This window comes from Apis florea, unplaced genomic scaffold (assembly GCF_048593485.1).
Source record: "Apis florea isolate Af1SG1 unplaced genomic scaffold, ASM4859348v1 contig_2495_pilon, whole genome shotgun sequence".
NCBI classification, from domain to species: Eukaryota; Metazoa; Arthropoda; class Insecta; order Hymenoptera; family Apidae; genus Apis; species Apis florea.
The window spans coordinates 1,900,568-1,915,563 of NW_028256595.1; the positions used below are offsets into that span (position 1 = coordinate 1,900,568).

At 47.1% G+C, this 14,996-nt stretch overlaps 1 long non-coding RNA gene across 1 annotated transcript; it reads right to left on the reverse strand.

The window, feature by feature from the left end:
• Positions 1-625: 625 nt before the first annotated feature.
• On the reverse strand, positions 626-1,259 carry LOC147657841 (uncharacterized). Its single transcript, XR_015291705.1, has 2 exons — positions 913-1,259; positions 626-813 (listed from the first exon to the last, which is right to left on the reverse strand). It is a non-coding gene; the product is annotated as an uncharacterized LOC147657841 (long non-coding RNA).
• Between the last annotated feature and the right edge of the window lie 13,737 nt (positions 1,260-14,996).

The window sequence follows — 14,996 nt, forward strand, 5'->3', positions numbered from 1 at the left end:
TTTAAATTTGCATTCTAGATCGAGCTGATCGCCCTTCATAACGTAACAATCCGCAAGGTAAACTCGTTTGACGAGGATAACAATATCTGTGCAGCAACGCAAGCTGTGGTCAACGTGGGTAAACACCTTTTCGTCGTCGAATCTTCTTTCTTCCTTTCCAATTCTAATCTTTATTTCTCTCTCTCTCTCTCTCTCTCTCTCCCTCTGCAACTTTTTTTTTTTGTTATAACGAAAATTCTTGTATCTTTTGTATTCGTTCAATTGCGCATCCAGGGCGAGAAATAGGTTATCTTAACGATATATTCTCGCAATCGAATTTAATGATAAATTTTCATTTTTTTTCTAAAAATCATGATCGGAATGCTTCGATTTTAACACGCGCAACGTGTAATTCAATACTTTCGCCGAGGAAAATTTGTTTTTCCTATCCTAACCAAAGGAGCAGCCATTTTCTCACCGATGCGAGAAGATGAATCGCGATACATCGATACTCGCGCGCCTCTCGCCTCGAATTCGCGGGGAGTTTGAACGTAAATGTGATCGCATGACATTATTTCGTATATTACGATTAACGAGCAACGATTGTTAGGTTAAAAGACAAAAAGGGAAAAGTAAAACAAGCATAAACTTTTTAAATCGATAAATTTGCGATTTATTTCAATTATCTGTTAAATTATAAATGCACAAATTAGATTCACACCTTACAATGTCCGAATAAAGAATATGCTTTTAGATTAGATTTCTCATGCTTTGGACAATTTATTATTAGTTATTTCAGAACTTTGCAGAAGTTTCTTATCTATTCGGATTTTACTGCAACAGAATGAAAATATAAATGTTGAAAAATTGTTGAAAGCGACGTAAAAGGGAGTTTTTTTTTTTTTCTTTTCTTTTTCTTTAACAGTTTTTTACCGTTCTTTACGTTTGACCGAATATGAGTTTCCTGCAGCCCACGTTGCGAATGTATTTGTATCCTGGTGGACATTTCTTTACGCTCGTATTCTTCCTTTGTGGAAATGTCAGAGGTCTGGATTCGTTCGTGGTGATGAAAATGCACAAAAACAAGACGAATAAAATGAAACGTAACGGCGCCATCGCGTCACACGTAAATTACGAATGATTTTGATAGATTATTCCTGGTTAAATTTTTCGTTTTACACCGAGTTATCGTGAAGGCAACAGTTTGAAGACTGACATAGAGGGCAATGAGAAATGCGTGCAATATATTACTTTTACCGTGATTCCCTCCCTTCCTTTTTTTTTTTTACGCATTATTCGCACTAATTTGCGGTTACAATTCGTATCCTGATCGCGCTCATAATGCGGTTTGCATTCGATAATTATGCACGATATTTTCGAGATATCGTACTAAAGTAATCATTGGCGTGTAACGAGTCTTTTTTTGCAGGTAATAATATTCGCGTTGCGTTAATACGTTCATTAATAAATTTATTTTTTTTGCCTTTAATAATTTGATTAGCAAAGGAATCGTCAAATAATAAAAAAACACATCGTGATAAGTTTTGATTATAATCTGTATTGATAAATACTTTTTGTTATAAATTTTGTAGAGAAAATTATAATAATATTACATTTAAAACTTTAAAATTATTCGTAATTCGGTTGAAGATTTATAAAAAAAGTATAAAAGTTTTTCTGGTAGCAGAAAATGACAATGCATTTGTTTTGCAAATGCAACTTATTTATTTTTATACGTATAAGCCAAATTCCAATATATCTTAACGATACAAATGCTTCATTTTCACGTTCGATTGTGAAAATAATGTGGTTTACAATCATAGACTATCGATTCCATTTGAAAATTTGATAAAAAATGAAAACATTTTATCATTAAAGTTATATTCAAGTTGGAAATGTTTTCTTTTTTTTTTTTTTGCCAACTTACGATTTTCCGATATTTGAGTCGTTTCTTGTGCGCATTAATTAAATTTTGTAGAGCAAATATAAACGAGGAAAGCAGATAATAGAAGAAAGACAGAGATAGGATGAAAATGGTGGAATCAGCGCCATCTTCAGAGTGCCGTAAATGAAACGTAGAAAGAAAGGACAGAAAATAGTAGGAGGAGGATAGAGGTAGAAGAAGAATTGGCCATCAACGCCATCTCTCGAATATCAAAGACATTAATCTAAGGTAGGATATAGCAGAATAAGAATTGGAGAACAGCGCCATCTGTTCAGCGTTAAAGACATCTATCCGAAAATATTCAAAAGATGGAGCTAGTTCTCAATTCTTACTCTATCTCTATCCTTCCCTATTATGTTTCATTTGCGACACTCTAGAGATGGCGCTGATTCCCATATTTTTATCCCTTTATCTCTATCCTTCTCCCATTGTTTGCTCTCCTTCTCTGTACTTGTTCTTGCCGCGTGACCAGAGACGAGTACATACGCAATATGCGCGTATTTCATCATTTTTCTTTGAAAATTACGATGCGTCTTAATCTTTGATTGAAAAAAGTACAAGCATTTAGAGAATAAAAAAAAAAAATATATCAAATGTTAAATTCTATTCTATACTCCTCGCCTTCGTTAATAATCTCATTTTTCAAAAGACCGAGATTTATCTTTATGTGTTCAACATTTCTTTGAGTATATATAATAAAAATTCTTCTTGATCTTTCCCTTATTCCTCTTCGTTTCATTCAGAATTGCACTCGAATTCGTATTATAACTCGTTAGATGACGCTCGCATTCTTGTCGTTTATCGACTTCACGCTGAAGAAAGAAGAAGAATCCTGTAGAAGCAGAAGGGTAATAGTTAAACGATGGTCTATCGTCAGGTTGCGTAAAATTGATTGCAAGTCTCGACATTGAACGGCGCGGCTATGATCATTATTACGCGAAATGACGCGTCCGTCAACAATCAACAGCTCGAACAGAAATGAGAAAAAATTACGGTATATACTTATCATTGCCTCGTTAATTCGTGAACGATTTCCATCTCTTCGAAAGAACAATCGTCTGACGATTGACGATAATCGTTTGACGATTATTATCGGTCCTCCCATTCTTATTCCTTTTCTCTCTCTCTCTCTCCGTTACAATTACAAAAGAAAAAACGAATATCGATCCTACGATGACACACTCTGATATAATTATCTAATTAACGGATAATTTCTCTCTGCGCGTTTTCGTTGAATACGCGTGTATTCGATAAGATGAGATAGAATTTCAACTTATTTACTTACTTACTTAAAAGAAAGCCCTACAGCGATTCCCGACCTTCACTTTGTCCCATGGACAATTGACCGGCACGTTGATGAAGGCCCCCTTCTGAAGATTCTTAGTGTTGTTGCTCTTTGCGTCGAACGACACGAATTTCTTCTCGAATTCGTCCGACGATTTCGCGTCCGACGAAACGTTCATCGAAGTCTCTGCGACGGTTCCGGATGGCAAAGCAACGACCCGTGTCGCGCAAAAGGACAGAAACGAGACGAACACTGTCACGATCCACCACAATTTCATGATCAACGCGAAATCTCTCTCCACGAACGAACTTCCTCGTCAAATTTATTTCGCACGGAAGAAAGAACTGTTACGTTTCCAATTGCGATCGAAACGATCTTTCGCGCGCGCAAACAGTTATCAGAGACTCTTGCAAAATGATTAATCGCAAAGTATTGCGAGGAATCGACACTCGGCCGCAATGGTTGAGAATTTTTTTATAATTCTTCACCGATAATTCATGGATACTCGCGTTTCCAAGAAGAATCGTGAGAAGATCTCTTTCAACTCGATGATGGATTTCGGCTTGAACGTGGAAAAAGCACGATGTATCTTATCAGTACATTGAGTAACACGCAGTAAAAACTGTTATCGCGCGATATTCTTGATATTATCTACGTTACAAAAAATAGATCGTTTTGTTATCATTCCTCTCGATTTCTTTACATACGTTAACGTAATTTCGTCGTGTCCCTGATTCGCAAATTGGATTTATTACTGTCTCGTGTCTATTTTTAACGTGTTTCTCATTAGAATTTAATGCAGTATTGTTCATTGGAGTTTGAGCGATATCGAAGTTCCAAGGAAAGGCCAAAGAGCTGACGAGAAGCATATGGATCAAAAGCAACGCGAACACTCTATTCCAGGAGCTCATCGTTTCTGGGAAGTTTCTTATACGAATCGAATCACGCGTAATCTTGATCCTTCGATCGTCGTTTTTTATCACGGAGAAAAGATAGAAAGAAATGGCGACCAACTATCTCTCGGCGACCAATTATCGACCAACTACTAACTAATTTTTCAATGACTAACTATCGACCAAATTTCGATCTCCTATTTAACTTGGACTTGTTTTTATTTTCATCTCGATAAGCCTTATCGGGATTAACGAAACATCAGCGAGCGTGATTTGCGCGTGCAATATTTTTCAGATCGAAACGAAAATAAAAACTAGCCTTAAAGTTTATAAGAAAACGAAAACAAAGTAATCGTAGTTTAAGAGAGATCGTATCAAATATATATTTTTTGGGTCGATTTATTTTTTTATCGATAATAAACTTTGCATTCACGCAGTTGCGTAATAAAATTATATCCGACATTTCAGATAGTAGAAAAATGATATCTAATGTTCGTTCACGGATGATAACCTTTCCTATCCATGTAATTTTTTCACGTAGTATCAATAACAGAAGTAAATAGAAAAATAAGAAAATATAGAGTGATCGCTATTTAATCCACGTTCGCCTTTTCCTCAACCCGTGAAAAGTCACGGTATTCCCCGAGCGACTTTCTTAAACAATTGGAACAGTTGGTGGCGCCATCCCGTGTTCGCAGCAAAAGTAATAAAATGGTCGTCGCGTCGCGCGATAAGAGGCTGGCTCGCGGAGACGTTAAACCGTGACAAATGGTTAGCCGAGCGGAGCGTTGTGTCGCGCTACCAATTTTTCTCCTTATCGCACGCTTCCAACCGAGCCAATACCAAACCGTTCCCGATCTTTCACCCATTCCGTTCACCGCACAACTTCTTCCCGCCGATTAATTAACCGGAGAAATTTCTTCGCACGGCGATCACTGCGTGTCTCGTCAGAGAATCGCGATCCTTCTTCCTCTTCGACACCCATCCTTCTCGATTCCCTGCTCATCGAGGAGATTAATCGCAACACGTTGTAATTGGGATAGACGTGGATTGAGATTCGTTTTTCACGATTATTTTTTGAATATGCGTAAAATAGCGTCAAGCCCGCGACAATCTCGTTGCATAACACGTTTGCAGCCAACGCTCGCTGCTCGATAAACCGAGGAGGATCGTTGCGCGAATACTTCCTATTTTATTTTTCCTCTATCAATTCCAATTAGTTTCAATCGAATTGATTTCGATCACACCAGTTTAGGAGATTTAAGAAAAGGCGAGTCAATCGGAAAAACGATCTCGATTATCGCGTATTCAGCCAGGGGGTTGAATTTTCCCCAAGAGGGTGTGCGTGTGTGTGTGTGTGTGTAGACGCGCGCTTAAACGATGCTTCCCATGTCCCGTCGATTTCTCAACAACGTACGGATTTCATCCGCGATTCCCTGTGTGCACGGGCGCGGAATATTTGGGGCGCGGATGATCGATGATTCGCTGGTTCGAAAAATAAAACCCCGAGCGTGGCGGGTCGCCGCCTCGCACGATCGACAATCGGAATTGTAATGGAAGGAAGGCGTTCGTGAAAATTTCCGCGCGGACGAGATTTCGTTCCCACGAACGAAACACGGCACGCTTGCTGGAAAGGCGAATAACGAGAGACGATTAAGATACGATTAAGCCTTGTTTCTCGTCGCTTCCCTGTTCCTGGACAAGGCTCGCTCCCGGTCGCCGCACGAACGCTCAACCTTACAATTATATTCGAAGCTAAACCCGTTCGATTCGCGGGTACAACGATTGTTAACCGCTTTATAACACGTAACGGCATTTGTTCCTCGTTTTAGGCGCGAACCGAAAAATTAATAACGCGTAATTGATCGAGGGGGTTGCCTAGGAAGGGAACTATCTCGAAGTCGGTGAGAACGTTCTCTCTCTCTCGAGAGAGAGAGAGGATTTGGAAACGATGGAACCGGTATTATTCGGGATCGTTCGAATAATTTTCGGCCGAGAGGAGACGCGAAACGTCTCTCTCTCTCTCTCTCGTGAAAGAGAAGATGCTTATCGCAACGGATCGACTCACGGATCCGTTGGGAAATTCTGCGTGGCATGAAACTGCGTATCTATGTATATATACATATAGAAATATCGAGGAGCGGTTACGTGGTGTGTCGGAGAGGCCGGCAGTCCGTCAACCAGGCAGCCAGCCAGTCAGCCAGCCAGTCAGCCGGGCAGGTAAAGGTAGAGGTAGGTAGGTAGGTAGGCAGGCAGGTAGGCAGGCAGGCTCGATTTAAAAAGTAAATGACTGACGGACTGAGGTCGCCTACCAGGCAATTCCAGTAGCGGGCAATTGCGTGCAAGAAATTACTTGGCAATGGTGACTGGCACGCAAACTCGAAGCGAACGGCGAAGGTTGAGGGGGTAGGAAAGGAGGGGAGTGGGGGGGTGTGTGGAATGCTCCTCTTCTCTCCTCTTCTCCTCCGATCGACGTCATCCTCGTGCATGCGAGCATCGTCCAAAAATTTCGTCTCCGAAAAGATCCATCCGCCGAGGAAAATTTTAGATTTTCGAAAAGGAAGGGAGGAAATATTTTTCGAAATCGAGGAGGGAGGTGGAGAGGTTTGGCGTGGAAAACGGGGGGAAGGAGGGAGAGCGGTTGGCGTGCGCGGATAGAGTCGAGATCCGTGCGGGGATAAGACGCGATCGAGACGAGACGATGAGGCCGGGTAGAAGCAGAAACGTCTTATCGCATCTCGAGCGGCCGATCCCGGCCTACGCCCCTTGTCGGCATTATACGGGGCACGCACACCGATTATCAAAACTGTCGCTTCCTTCGTTACCTTTTCACGGACATCTGCGTCCCTCCTTCCGCGCTCCGATGGACCCGTCGCGTCTCTCGCCGCTCCAACCGTGAAATATGATTCGTTTTCTGGCAGGCTACCTCCGATCATGCCGGATTCCGGGTGGAACTCGACCACGTTTAAATGTCATTCCGTTCATTTCACCGGGCCCTTTAAGCTCGCCAAACGATTTGCTCCCCGCGATCAAAGATTCGATTAACCTTCCCCCTTCCTCCTTCCCTTCTTCTTCCCACCTTCTTTCCGTTTTGGAATTTCTCTTCCAACTCTCTCTCTCTCTCTTACAAAAGAGATTCGATCGAGTAATGATACGCGGATTCGTCGAGATCGAGAAATTATCCGTGGAGATTAATTTCAACGTTCGCTTTGATCCTCGTGCATCGTTGCATCTAATTTTACGAGGCCGTCCCTTTTAACGGGTCTCCTCCCTTTTCAGCGGGATCATAGCGTAAAAGTTTGCGTGCCTTTTACCACGGCCAATTCGTGCGACCGATCCTCCCGTCTCGGGGAGGAGGATCAAGGCGGCCGGCGACCTCGAGTTAATTCGAAAATTGAACGCGTGTTCGCCTCCCTTCGAGCCCATCCACGTTTTCATTCCGACCACCATCGAGAGACGGTTCCCGAAGAGAGAAAAGAAAGGAGAAAAAGAAGAAGAAATGAGAGAGAAAGGAAGGAAAGCGCGAGGAAACGGAAGAAAGAGAGGAAAGGGGAAGTTGTGTATATATATATATATAAATACGGAAAGAGAAGGCGGCAAGAAAGATGGTGAATGGGAACATCTGCTCGCAACAATTACATCCGCATAACACGGCCGGCCCGTTCCTCGTCCTCCCGCAGTTAAACGGCCGCGAAAATTCACGGGGCCGAGCCGGCTTGGCTGGAAGAATTATGCGGTTGCACCGACACCGACTGATTTTACGATGTGCCGTTCGCCTCGTATCTAGCACGTCGCCGCCTTATTTTACGAGGCTGCCCCTCTTAACGCCTCCTTAGCCCCGGAGATCGGCCAACACGCGCCCGTAAACGTAAACGGCTCCTACGTTCTCGCGCTGAATTTCCACCGTCTCGTTCGCCTCCATCGTTTCCCCTTGATCAACCCCTTCCTCCCCCCTCCCGCCGTCTTTTCATCCTTCTCTCTCTCTTTCTCACACTCTTTTTCACCAAAAATTTTGCAACAAGCGAGAGAGAGAGAGAGAGAGAGAGAGAGAAACTCGATAATTTTCCATTACGAAAATTGTCGGTAAGATCGGTAAAGTTTAAAGTTTCTCTTGGAAAGATATTAGAAAAAAAAATTGGAAGGTGAGAAATTTTTTCTCATTGCGTCGCGTATGCGCGGCAAACTCGCGACATTTAACGTGGCTAATCTCGTTCTCGGTATTAGCGTCGTTAAGGTCTTCGTTATTGCGGATACGTTTCACCTCGGTCACGCAGCAGAGAGAGAGAGGGAGAGAGAGGAGGGAAAAGACGATGGGTAACGCGCGAAAGGGAGAGAATAAACGGGGCGCGTCTGGTTGGAACAACAACTCGTCGTTGGGATCGGTTATCCCGCCGAATTTTACGAGCCGGCTCGTTCCTTTTTCTCGAACGCGCCACGCGTAACCCACGTTACGCGAGCTATCCTTAAAATACGAGATACATCGAATACGAGATTCTCTCCGATCTTCGACATCTGTATATCTATATGCGTGTGTGTGTGTGTGCGTGTGTGTGTGTGTGTATAGAAAATGGACGATCGGACGATGATATCTCGCGCTTCGATCCGACACGCATAGGCGGACGGGTGTTAAAAAAGTGCGGGCTAGTCACCGTGCGCTACCGCGAGGTGGTATCCGTATCATCCCGATCGGGGAAGATCGGTCGGCGAAAAGTAATTAAAGAATTAATTAAACGGAGGCTTACTCAGCTAAGTTTATCCATCGATCAACGAGGCTAACCATGGCAGCCTCTTGTTTGCCGCTGACAAAAAACACCGCTACCGAAATCATAGGGAGTCCATTGTGGTCCTCCTCCCTCTCCCTCTCCTCGAGGGCCCCCGACGAACCGAACGCAACTCGGCCAACAGCCGTATAACCGACCAACGCCGCTCGGGATAGCGTAGGGTAGAGAGGAGATTGTTCTCGAACCCGAGATGCTCTCCGATCCGGTGGAGAAAAGGCGAGAAGAGGAGCAGGAGGAGGAGGAGGAGGAGGAGGGAGAAGGATCGACAAAGTAGGAATGCAGCTCGCGTGCTCCGTTCCTGTCGTTACAAATTAGAGTAAAAATCACGAGGAGGAGAATCGTGGCAAATAAGTTGCACAGCGGGAAGGTTGGACCCCGGCTCTCCGACCCACCGAACAATGCCTTCTCCGCCGTTTCTTTCAGGCCCTGTTCCCTCCTCGCCTCACCCCGACCCACCCCGATCGCGTCTCCGTTTCCCTATTCTTTTTCTTTTCCCCTCCTTCCCCTTTCTTTCTCTCCACCACCTCTTCCCTTTCTCCGCTTTCTCATTCCCCGTCCGCGCGCCCTCCCTCTTCTCCTCTTCTTCTCGTCCCGTGTGCTTTACACGGCCGGATCAACAAGGACGAAGCGGCCGCTACGAGGAAAAAGTCGCTATCGCTCTCCGATTTTTCCGCGTCGACACGCGTACGTCGTTAGCTGTCGATAATTCTCTCTCTCTCTCTCTCTCTCTCTCCCAGGATCCCAAGATCGCAAGACCACCACCGCGCTTCCAAACTTTTTTTGCCTCGTTCGTTTCCAAGCGGGAAGGAAGGAAGGAAGGAAGGAAGCGGTTTTTTTCAACCGATCTCGTCTCGTTCATTATCTTCAAATTTTATTCGTTCCTACTTTCGTTGCTTCGATCGCCTATCTATCGCGATACCTATTTTTGAAAAGAGATTCCGAGCGGAAGAAAGGGACGAGGGTGGAATATAGGCGGTGAATCGCGAAAGGCTTTAAGGGCCGACGAACAAATTGGCCGAGGCGTCTAGGCTTGACCGGTAGCAGCCGACAGCTTCTCGCTTCGGGCCTTCCCTGCCAGTTCGATATCTCTCCGCTTCCCTCCCTTCGTCTCGTTCGAGACGTCGACGAGAACCGAGGCGAAAGCCCGTCGGCCATTAATAATTGTTGGTAATAATGGGCGAGGGGGGCCGAGATGGTTGGCGGCCGTTCGACAGGGGAGGTTGGATAGAAGAAAAACAAGGAGGAGGCCGGTAACGAGGCTGACCGATTCACCGTGTTGCCGTGTCGTCGTTGTTCCTGTTCCCCGATCTCTCTTGCGCTCGTCCTGATGCGATGATGGTAATGGTGGTGTCGGTGCTACGGCCGGAGGCCACCCCCGCTGCGTTCCTAATAAACCCACTTGCTGGCGAGATAATGGCTCCACGGTGACTACACAACTCCTCGAGAGAGAGAGAGAGAGAGAGGGAGGGAGAGAAAGGTAGCCACGACTACCGAGAGTCGTATACCCATTACCGGCAAAAAGCAATCGAGTTTGAGTTTTAACGTCGTCGAGTATCGAACGAGGCGATCTTTGTCACGCTTTTCTTCTCCGTTCCACGGGAGGATGGAATACGAATGGATGGAATTCGCGATTCGAAATTACTCGAATCGATCTCGAGCTCGATTTTCGAAAGACGGGATCTCTCTGCCTAGAGATCGATTCGGCTATCCTAATTTTAAATGACTCGACGAATTCCCTAATAGCCACTTTACTACCGCGTGCCTCTGTATAATTGCCCCTTCCTTCGCCCCAGGAAATCTCCTCTCTCGCTTTCTCGCGCTCCGCTCGATCTCGACAAATATACGATTTAATTCGAAGTACTCGGGGGAGTGGAAGGGATAAAATTCTACTCGACGCTGCTATTCTCGAGTTTGAGAACGAATTGGCGCGCGCGCGCGGGGGGATGGAATGGAGAAGAGATTTTCGATTTCGCGTCACGCGAAGTAATACGTATGACAGCAATCAGTCAGGCGGCGCAAGGGTGTGCCGTGGATCGCGACACCCTGTAAGAGGGATAGCCGCGATTTGCATCGGCCGTGCGCCGAATAATGCATACGCGCTTCGGATCCGATCGAACACCGACGTTGTCCAACTAATTACCACCACCACCGACACGCTCGTCGATCGATCTCGAACGGAATACGAACGAGTATAATAATAAAAATGCGTCGCGTAACTCGTGATTCTCTCCCGAGAAGAATAGGGAGGAAGAGTTGGAAATTGGTTAGGGAAACAGGGAGGGAGAGAGAGAAAAGGAAACGCAGACAGGTCTAATTTTCTTTCCTTATTATAATTGATCGAGAAAAGGCGCCGGCAATTAACTCCGGCACAATGGATTTTCCCCTCTTTTGTCGCCTCACCAAAGTCACGGTCGATCGCGAAAATCGTTTCGTCACGATGCAAATGATTCGCTTGGAATCGGCCGGATCCCCGAATTTCTACGAATTCTCGCGCGGAGGACAAATTCGTTAACGCGATAAAGAGGAGGAGGGAGATAGAGAGAGAGAGAGAGAGAGGGGGGGGGGCGACGTGACGGGACTCGTGATCGCACAGCGCGTGGAAACGGATAGGAGGTGGAATTCTATCCGGGAATCCGGTGGTATCGCGGTCATTAGGCGCTCGACCGCTATCTTTGTCGCTTCTTCTCCTTCTTCTTCTTCTTCTTCTTCTTCTTCTTCGAAAGAACGCGAAAGATGGTTATCGCGCGCTCGATACGAAATTATGTGGTTCGATACGATAGTTGGATAGTTTAGAAATCGAAGGGAATCGAGTCGGTGTAAGTAAAGATTCGATCCAACTTACTTAACCCACACACACACACACACACACACACACACATTGTACAAACGCTATCCATTTGAGATACCGGCGATGGATCGACCATCAACACAATGTTCCCGACAGATCGTACGTTCGAGTTCGATTATCGGATCGGCGTATAAGAAAGTGCGTTGAAAAGAGGGGGGGAGGACGGTGATGGAAGCGTTAGGCGGCGCGATCGATCGGCCGATCGATCGGCCAATAAACTCAACCTACTCCATTGTGCGCGAGCTTTCGCGCAGAAATAGGCTGTCCCGTTGAATCGGGCGTGGATATCGTGGTCGATGTCGCGTCGAGTAGCGGCCGGCTAGGCTCACCTATTCCGAGCCGATAAGGAATATCGGGCGGCGATCGTTGGGTTAACCGCACGGGTCGAGATCGGTCGCGGGGCGAGCCGTGGAAGGAAGGAGACATTCCAGGGCTAGGCGTATCCCGAGAAGGTGTTCCAGGTTGCCCGCTGTCTAATTGATCGGAAATACAAAAGAATCGGGTCGGCACGCCACGACACGGCCTCGTGCGTGTCCACGGCTCGCTTCTATAAACATGCTAATGGCGGTTCCCGATAATAAGTTAGTGGTCCCGATAGTCTCGCGACTTCTCTGCTCCCGTACATATACGTACGTATATATACACACAAATCTCGATATAGCTATACGTAAACGACGACGCGGAGGAGAGGACGGATGGAGGAGCCGGAGGAGAAAGATGGAGGGAGACAAAGGGAGCAAGGGGAGCAAGGAAGAGAAAGGGGGGGTAGGGGAGGGGGGTCCGAGGTCTGACCACGAGAGCGTGCTTTACACGCTGATGCGTCCGAACACGTCGAGGCGGAGAAGCAGAAAGAAGCGAAAGTGGCGAAGGAGAAGGTGGTGGAAGAGATGGAGGAGGAGGAGGAGGAGGAGGAGGCGATTGTGGTGGTTTCGACGAAGGGAAGGTGGCGAAGTAAAGGGCGACGGACGGTGGGGAAGGGAGGGGAGCGAGGGGAGGGGAGGGGTTAGTAGCTCTTGTAACGCTATCAACCCTGTCGCTGTACATCACGTCGACACCATCCTAGTCGACTCATTTCAGCCCGCAAGAGTAGTAGGAGTTGGCTTCTGCGCCATTACTTCGCTCGTCGTCGGTCCTACGTGCACACGCAAACACGGCCGCGATCGAGCCACGTAGCGAGTGGTAAGTAAGTAAGTAAGTAAGTAAGTAAGCAAGTACACGCAGGTTGTTGCACGCGAGGCCGGCCAACGAGAGAAAAAGAGGGAAAGGCCTTCGCTTCGAATACGCGCGTTGCTACTGCTACGTACGCACGTACGTGGGAGAAACCGACCGATTACGCGAAAAAATAAAGATCGTGCATTCGGCGAAGAATTCGTTCGAAAACGTAATGGAGCGTGATCCGGCGCTAGTCGAGCCGGACGAGAAAGATTTTCGAGGCGAAGGAATTTTTCTCGCGTGGAAAGTGGAGTGTGTACGCGTATGGAGATATATATATATATATATACATATGTGTGCGTATAGTAGGTATATGGGAGGACGAGGGCGTCGTCCTGGCCGGTGGAAGATCGGGAACCGGTGAAACGGTTTCGGGGCGAATCTCGAGACGTGCGAGAACGTCTGTTTCTCGTGGGATATCTCCCGGCCATTTCCGTTTAATTGATCGTCCTGAAACGTTGCCACGTATATGTGCTCCGTGGATCGAAGGCGATACCGGGACGGCGGATTCAATGGTCAGTGGACGAGCCAATTAGCTCCGTCCCAATGCTCAGGTACGCTCTTCTCCCTCGGTCTTCTCCCCCTCGCACCCTCTCGAGTTTCCTTGTCTCGCGCCAACGGGTGGGCGCCCTCTCTTTTTTCCACCCGAGCACGGATTCCCGGTCTATATGCGACCTGGAAGGCTTCCGGGCTGAAGCGGGACATTACGGAGCCCCCCCCCTCCCCCCTCCCCCCTCCCCTCCTCTCGATCCCCCTTCGCCCCTCTCTTCTGCCCAGCCACGGAACACAGAAAACCCGAGGTCCTATCTTATCCGCGGAGAAGTTTATAGCCCGGTCGACTCTAATTGGGCGAGAAATCATCGGCCACTCCTTTCCTCTGTCCGCTCGGTCAAAAAGACGCTCACTAATTCACGATTTCTCGCGTATTATTGCCGGCCCATGCCTGCTACCCTACCCTCCCCCCTTTCTCCTCGCCGTTCGAGCAACCGTTTCACCACGAATTTCGTTTCCCCACCCTTGCTCCGTTCCAACGAAAAACTCTTTGATCAAAACTTCTTTCGAGCGAGCGTCGCGATTTTCCAACCAACGATAGCGCGACGACTCGCTTGTCGACCGGCCGACCGTGTTATCCCTGTTTTTTCGCCTCTCCTCTCCTCTCCTCCCCCGGCAGAAGAATCCTCCCCCTCTCTCTCTCTCTCTCTCTCGATCGATCGATCGATCGATCGAGACACGGTTGTCCGTCTGGAAGAAACGAGGATCGAGTTGTGTATCGATTCTTCCATTTCCATCTCCCCCTCCCCCCTCCTCCCCCCCTCCCCCCCTTGGATGGAAGAACCCGGATGGAGGAGGGCGAAGGGGAGAAAGGAAGCGTGGCGCGTGGACGAAGGCGAAAACACGCGAAGAGGAGAGAGAAAGAGAGAGAAAGGTTGCGGTACGCGATATATCCGCGGCAGGCAATATCTCATTGAGCAAAGGAGGAGGTGACGCCTTTAAACTCCCCCCAACCCTTCGCTCTTCCCATGAGCAATCGCGGCCGAGACGGGGGCCCGACGTGCCCGTTGCCTGTAAGATCGTTAATCTTACCGCACCGATCGGTCTCAGATAGTAATTGTTACGTTCTCTCGTTTCTCCTCCTCCTCCTCCTCCTCCTCCTCCCTCCGACTGTCCGAATGTGTCCGACCACGTCCTCTCCTCCTTCCTCTCCTCCTCTCTTCTTTTCTCTTCTCCCGGCCAACGTTCCTCGAATCCTCCTCGCCCATCACCATCGCCGCCAACTTTGCTATTGCGTTGCAATAACGATCTCCCTCTTCCACGCACATCCTCCTCCCTATTCGGGCGCCATTGTCTCGCCTCGCGACTATGCACACGAGGTATTAACCATTTCGCTACTACGGGCGACTACTATAGTCGCTCTGCGTGTCGTATGATGTTAGACGATTCGAGTTAGACACGTACGTCGAGTCTTTCTTTCTCCACGAAACGTAGCATCGATTTTTTTTTCAATAAACACCGATTAAAACAACGCATTTTCTCGTGCACATTTCTGAACGGA